Source organism: Malaclemys terrapin, chromosome 21, assembly GCF_027887155.1.
Source record: "Malaclemys terrapin pileata isolate rMalTer1 chromosome 21, rMalTer1.hap1, whole genome shotgun sequence".
Classification (NCBI taxonomy): domain Eukaryota; kingdom Metazoa; phylum Chordata; order Testudines; family Emydidae; genus Malaclemys; species Malaclemys terrapin.
In genome coordinates this window covers 405431-411647 of record NC_071525.1, presented here as the reverse complement: position 1 = coordinate 411647, position 6217 = coordinate 405431, and the positions used below count along the sequence as shown (strand labels likewise).

Below are 6217 nucleotides of genomic sequence, written 5' to 3'. Positions count from 1 at the left end.
TCCCTGCAGCCCCCCACCCCTATAGCCCTGCCCCCACTTCCCTGTAGCCCCCCACCTCTAGAGCCCCGCCCCCATGTTCCTGTGTCCTGCAGCCCCCCCACCTCTAGAGCCCCTCCCCCACTTCCCTGTGTCCCTGCAGCCCCCCCACCTCTAGAGCCCCACCCCCACTTCCCTGCAGCCCCCTATAGCCCAACTTCCCTGTGTCCCTGCAGCCTCCCACCTCTATAGCCCCACCCCCACTTCCCTGTAGCCCCCCACCTCTAGAGCCCCACCCCCATGTTCCTGTGTCCCTGCAGCCCCACTTCTGTGTCCCTGCAGCCTCCCACCTCTATAGCCCCTCCCCCACTTCCCTGTGTCCCTACAGCCCCCACCCCACCCTTGTAGCCCCCGAGCTACAGCCCCCCCATCTCCCAATCCTATTCCTTACAGCCCCCACATCTCCTACAGTCGTCCTCCCCCCCCCCCGCTACAGATGGTCCCAGTTCCAGCCCCACCTCCCTCTATCTTCCTCCCTACAGACCTCCCCCACCTCCCTCCAGGGCCGCCCGGGGGGGGGGCAAGTGGGGCAATTTGCCCCAGGCCCCACAGTGGCCCCCACGAGAATATAGTATTCTATAGTATTGCAACTTTTTTTTATGGAAGGGGCCCCCAAAATTGCTTTGCCCCAGGCCCCCTGAATCATCTGGGCAGCCCTGTCTCCCTACCTACAGTCCCTCCACCTACTGTCACTACAGCCCCCCTGCTCTCACATCTACCATCCTCACAGTCCCCCAGATCCAGCTCTCCACCCCCCAACTTCTACTCTCTCTCTCTTGTTCCAAGGCCTCCACATGTCCACTACTCTCCCATCTCCCCCAACTCCAACCTCCCTTCCACTTATATCCCCTAGACCGACTCCATGTCTTGCCCCCCAACACCTGCAGTTCACAACCCAGAGCTGGGGCCCAGTACAAACCCCACAAGGAGCCAGTAAGAAACCTGTACAACAGAATCGATATTGAGACGTGGCCGACACTAGTATCCAGACAGAGAAAACCTAATCCCAATGATGAGAAATGAGCATGGACTTCCCATTGAACAGCAAAGAGAATCCAGTATTGCCATTGGGTCCTCCGCAACCGAGCCTCTCCCTCAGGAACCTGCCCTCTTTGGGGGAAGCAGCAAACCAGATTGTAAATAAAGACAAAGGGGCAGGCAGAGCATTCAGGGCTGTCACCTTCCCACAGTGGCTGCTTCTGCCTGTGGAGGGGGCACCGGGCACCATTCTGAGCCAGCCAGGTTAATAGCTGAGATTCCTTAGAAACAGTGGAAGCTACAGGGCCCTTGAGTCAGAGGTAACAAGGCCCAGCTCACCTGCTGCAGTCAGCCTTCAGCCACAGCTTGGAATTCTCACATGACTTTTTAAAAAAAGGAACCAACCCGGTTTAATGGGGTATTGTTCTGTTTATTCAGCCAATAACAGTTTCCACAGGGCTCACTGAAGACTCAAAGAGGGATTTGCTCCCTTCCCTTATCACAGGGATCAACATAAATTCAGACATTCTCCGCTTTGGGCACTGTGCAATCTACCAGACAATTCCCAGCTCACTTTCCAGGGGCTGCAAATGTGGGAAGACGTTTCCGATGCTTGGATAATTCATTGATGTTCTCCATCCATGAGCACTATGGTGGGAGAGGAAGAGGTTAGTCACAGAGGTTAGTCTGCGTAACAAAGTGCCAAGCTAACACTGCGAGAACAACCCATTTGTACAAACCAATGTGAACACCTCCAGTACCCATACAGACTCAGCCCTGGGACAGCAGAGCAAGGAATGAGAACCACATGCACCAAGGCATTGCAAGCCTGGGGCTTTCTTAAACAAAGCAGGTTATTTGGATAGCTGGCCTGTAGTTTGTCACGGAGTGTGGGTGAGAAAAGGTCCTGCACCCCCGGCTTCCTGCGATTCACCATAACTCTCAGCCAAGCCAGTAAAGCAGAAGGTTTATTTAGACGGCAGGAACTCAGTCCAAGACAGGTCTTGCAGGTACAGATAACAGGACCCCCCACCCCCAGTCAGGTCAATTGGGGGGGCAGGGAGGCCAGGAGGTCTGTCTGGCCTCCCCTCCATCTTCCCAGCCAGCTCCAAACTGAAACTCTTCCAGCCCCTCCTCTGCCTTTGTCTCTTTCCCGGGCCAGGAGGTCATCTGATCCCTTTGTTCTCCAACACCTTCAGTTGGCACCTTTGTAGAGGAGGGGCCCAGGCCATTACTTGCCAGGAGACAGAGTGTCGGCTATTCTCTGTGCAGACAGTATCACAGGGGCCCTTTTGGGCTCTGCAACAATCACGCACCCTGATCCCCCCCACCTAGATACCCAAGAAAAGCATAGGGGAAACTGAGGCACCCACACAGTATTCAGAGAAAACATTAAGAACATTCCCACTTTGTCACACAGTTTTCCTTCTGTATTTTATATCACATTAGAGTGAACCCCTGCCCTCTCCAGAATCAATGGCTGTGTCTCTTTCTCCCCCTTTTACAAAAGCAGACAGAGCTGAGGCAAGAAATGTCTGCTTTGGTCTGTGGTCTTTCCATTTCCATTTGTCATTAGGGTTAGGTGAAGTCCCAAACACAGTCTCTTACCCTCCCTCATCTGCAGCTAGTCCAAACCCACTCCACAGAAGGATAATTTGGGATATAACTTTCAAGATGTGCAAAATGTGGGTTTAGGCTCCTAGTCGGAGTCACTATGGAATACAGGGTACTGGAATGACCCAGTCAGAGAAACAGGCAGAGCTTATGGGGAAGAAAACCAACTGTCTCTCTCTCAGTGGATGGGTTCTTTGTGAGTGAGATGTTTGCCCAGTCCCAGGGGAATCTCCCTTTGCTTACAGAATCAAGTTTGGGGTAACTGAAACTGAGTAACTTGCTGTGTAACATTTGCATCTCCCAAGAACCCTAACAACTAATTCCAGAGTCCCCTCGCTGTCAGGGCAGGATCAATGACTTAGTTTAACAAATAGGCAAACTCTGGGGCAGAGAAACTCAGTGATTTACCCAGGATCACACAGCAAGTAAAAAGAACAGGAGTACTTGTGGCACCTTAGAGACTAACAAATTTATTAGAGCATAAGCTTTCGTGGGCTACAGCCCACTTCTTCGGATGCATATAGAGTGGAACATATATTGAGGAGATCTCAATACACACATACAGAGCGCAAGTAGTGGCAGAGCCATGAGAGGGTCGGGGGTGAGGGTAGTAGGACAGATAATTCCATCCCTGCACTTGTTGGGTGCCCCTGGCATTGTGCCCCTACCCAGCACACCTGTGGAGAACCTGCTCTCGTGAGGTTCATGTTAGGAAATTAAACTGCATGTGGTATTTAGCAGACCCAAAGCTGATCTGAGGAGGTGGGGTTTGCACAGGCTACCCTCAACTGGGGAAAGGGAGGGGAGGCAGCAGGAAGCTCCTCACCAGGCTCTTGTTGACACTGAGGAGGGTGGCCTGGTACTGGGTCAGCGCCTGCAGGTTCTGGGCCAGTCTTCCCAGCTCCTGGGACAGCTCAGCAACGGCCTCTTCAAAGCCTGCAAGAGACAGGTCAGAATTGCTGGGGAGCAAAAGGGGAGCCCCTCTACCTCCCTCAGCCCCCTTCACCACTCACCAGCCCCTCTCAGCCTGTGGGGCACACATCACACCCCACCCTGTGTAGGGAGCACCTCCCTCTACCTCCCTCAGCCCCCTTCACCACTCACCAGCCCCTCTACCTCCCTCAGCCCCCTTCACCACTCACCAGCCCCTCTCAGCCTGTGGGGCAAACATCACACCCCACCCCCTCCGTGCAGGGGGGGCACATCACACCCCACTCCCACCCCCTCCGTGCGGGTGGGGGGGCACATCACACCCCACTCCCACCCCCTCCGTGCGGGTGGGGGGGACACATCACACCCCACTCCCACCCCCTCCGTGCGGGTGGGGGGGCACATCACACCCCACTCCCACCCCCTCCGTGCGGGGGGGGGGACACATCACACCCCACTCCCACCCCCTCCGTGCGGGTGGGGGGGGACACATCACACCCCACTCCCACCCCCTCCGTGCGGGTGGGGGGGGACACATCACACCCCACTCCCACCCCCTCCGTGCGGGTGGGGGGGGCACATCACACTCCACTCCCACCCCCTCCGTGCGGGGGGGGGGGACACATCACACCCCACTCCCACCCCCTCCGTGCGGGTGGGGGGGGACACATCACACCCCACTCCCACCCCCTCCGTGCGGGTGGGGGGGGACACATCACACCCCACTCCCACCCCCTCCGTGCGGGGGGGGGGCACATCACACCCCATGCTCGGCACTAACATCAGTGCAAAGTCATGATTTGAGTTCGGCTTCTCACAAGCGCTTTGCACGGACGTGGGGGGGAGGACACCAGAGACTCCCCCTCCCCTCACCTCTCAGCCCCGCCTGGGGGCCCCCGGGCTCCATCCCCCGCCCCGCGCTCTGCAGCTGGACAAGCAAAGGAGAACCCGGCAACCCAGCCCCCCCCTCCAAATGGCCCGCGGGCCAACCGTGTCCTGCCCCGGGAACCGCCCCCCCGCCACGGGCCAACCGTGTCCTGCCCCGGGAACCGCCCCCCCCCACGGGCCAACCGTGTCCTGCCCCGGGAACCGCCCCCCCCCCACGGGCCAACCGTGTCCTGCCCTAGGACCCCCCCCATGGGCCAACTGTGTCCTGCCCCGGGAACCGCCCCCCCCCACGGGCCAACCGTGTCCTGCCCCGGGAACCGCCCCCCCCCCACGGGCCAACCGTGTCCTGCCCCGGGAACCGCCCCCCCCCCACGGGCCAACCGTGTCCTGCCCCGGGAACCGCCCCCCCCCATGGGCCAACCGTGTCCTGCCCCGGGAACCGCCCCCCCCACGGGCCAACCGTGTCCTGCCCCGGGAACCGCCCCCCCCCCACGGGCCAACCGTGTCCTGCCCCGGGAACCGCCCCCCCCCCACGGGCCAACCGTGTCCTGCCCTAGGACCCCCCCCATGGGCCAACCGTGTCCTGACCCGGGAACCGCCCCCCCCGGGCCAACCGTGTCCTGCCATAGGACCCCCCCCCCACGGGCCAACCGTGTCCTGCCCTAGGACCCCCCCCCACGGGCCAACCGTGTCCTGCCCTAGGACCCCCCCCACGGGCCAACCGTGTCCTGCCCCGGGAACCGCCCCCCCCCCCACGGGCCAACCGTGTCCTGCCCCGGGAACCGCCCCCCCCCACGGGCCAACCGTGTCCTGCCCTAGGACCCCCCCCCTCCCCGGGCCAACCGTGTCCTGCCCCGGGAACCGCCCCCCCCCACGGGCCAACCGTGTCCTGCCCCGGGAACCGCCCCCCCCCCACGGGCCAACCGTGTCCTGCCCCGGGAACCGCCTCCCACCCCCCACGAGTCAACCGTGTCCTGCCATAGGACCCCCGGGCCAACCGTGTCCTGCCATAGGACCCCCCCCCCCCACAGGCCAACCATGTCCTGCCCTGGGAACCGCCCCCTCCCCCCCACGGGCCAACCATGTCCTGCCATAGGACCCACGGGCCAACCATGTCCTGCCCTGGGAACCGCCCCCCCCACAGGCCAACCGTGTCCTGCCCTAGGACCCCCCTCCCCGGGCCAACTGTGTCCTGCCCTAGAACCCCACCCCAACCCCCTGGGCCAACCGTGTCCTGCCCTAGGACCCCCCCCCAGCCAACCATGTCCTGCCCTAGGACCCCCCCCCACAGGCCAACCATGTCCTGCCCTGGGACACCCCCCCCGCCGGGGCAACAGTGTCCTGCCCTAGGAACCGCCCCCCCATGGGCCAACCGTGTCCTGCCCTAGGACCCCCCCCCCGGGCCAACCGTGTCCTGCCCTGGGAAACCCCACCCACGGGCCAACTGTGACCCTGCCCTGGGAAACCTCACCCCCAGGCTAACTGTGTTAACTTCCCCCCCCCACACACAAGCCAACCATGACCCAACCCCTATCACACACCCCCTCAAGGCCAGCCATGACCCCACTCAAAACATGCGCCAACCTGACCCTGCCCTATGGGGCCTTGCCTGGGACCAGCCCCTGCCCCCACTGCTGCTAGGCACTGGTTGCTAGGATGGGCAGGTGGTGTGCGGGGAGGGGGGTGAGGGAATCTTTCTGGCTTCCAACCCAGGAGCATCCCAGCCTCGTGGGGTTCCCGTGCCACCTCTGACCTCTGTAGCTCAAGACAC

General features: G+C 61.1%; 1 long non-coding RNA gene across 1 annotated transcript; it reads right to left on the bottom strand.

The window, feature by feature from the left end:
- Positions 1-1423: 1423 nt before the first annotated feature.
- On the bottom strand, positions 1424-4539 carry LOC128827160 (uncharacterized). The gene is made up of 3 exons (XR_008442940.1): positions 4432-4539; positions 3455-3564; positions 1424-1662 (listed from the first exon to the last, which is right to left on the bottom strand). It is a non-coding gene; the product is annotated as an uncharacterized LOC128827160 (long non-coding RNA).
- Between the last annotated feature and the right edge of the window lie 1678 nt (positions 4540-6217).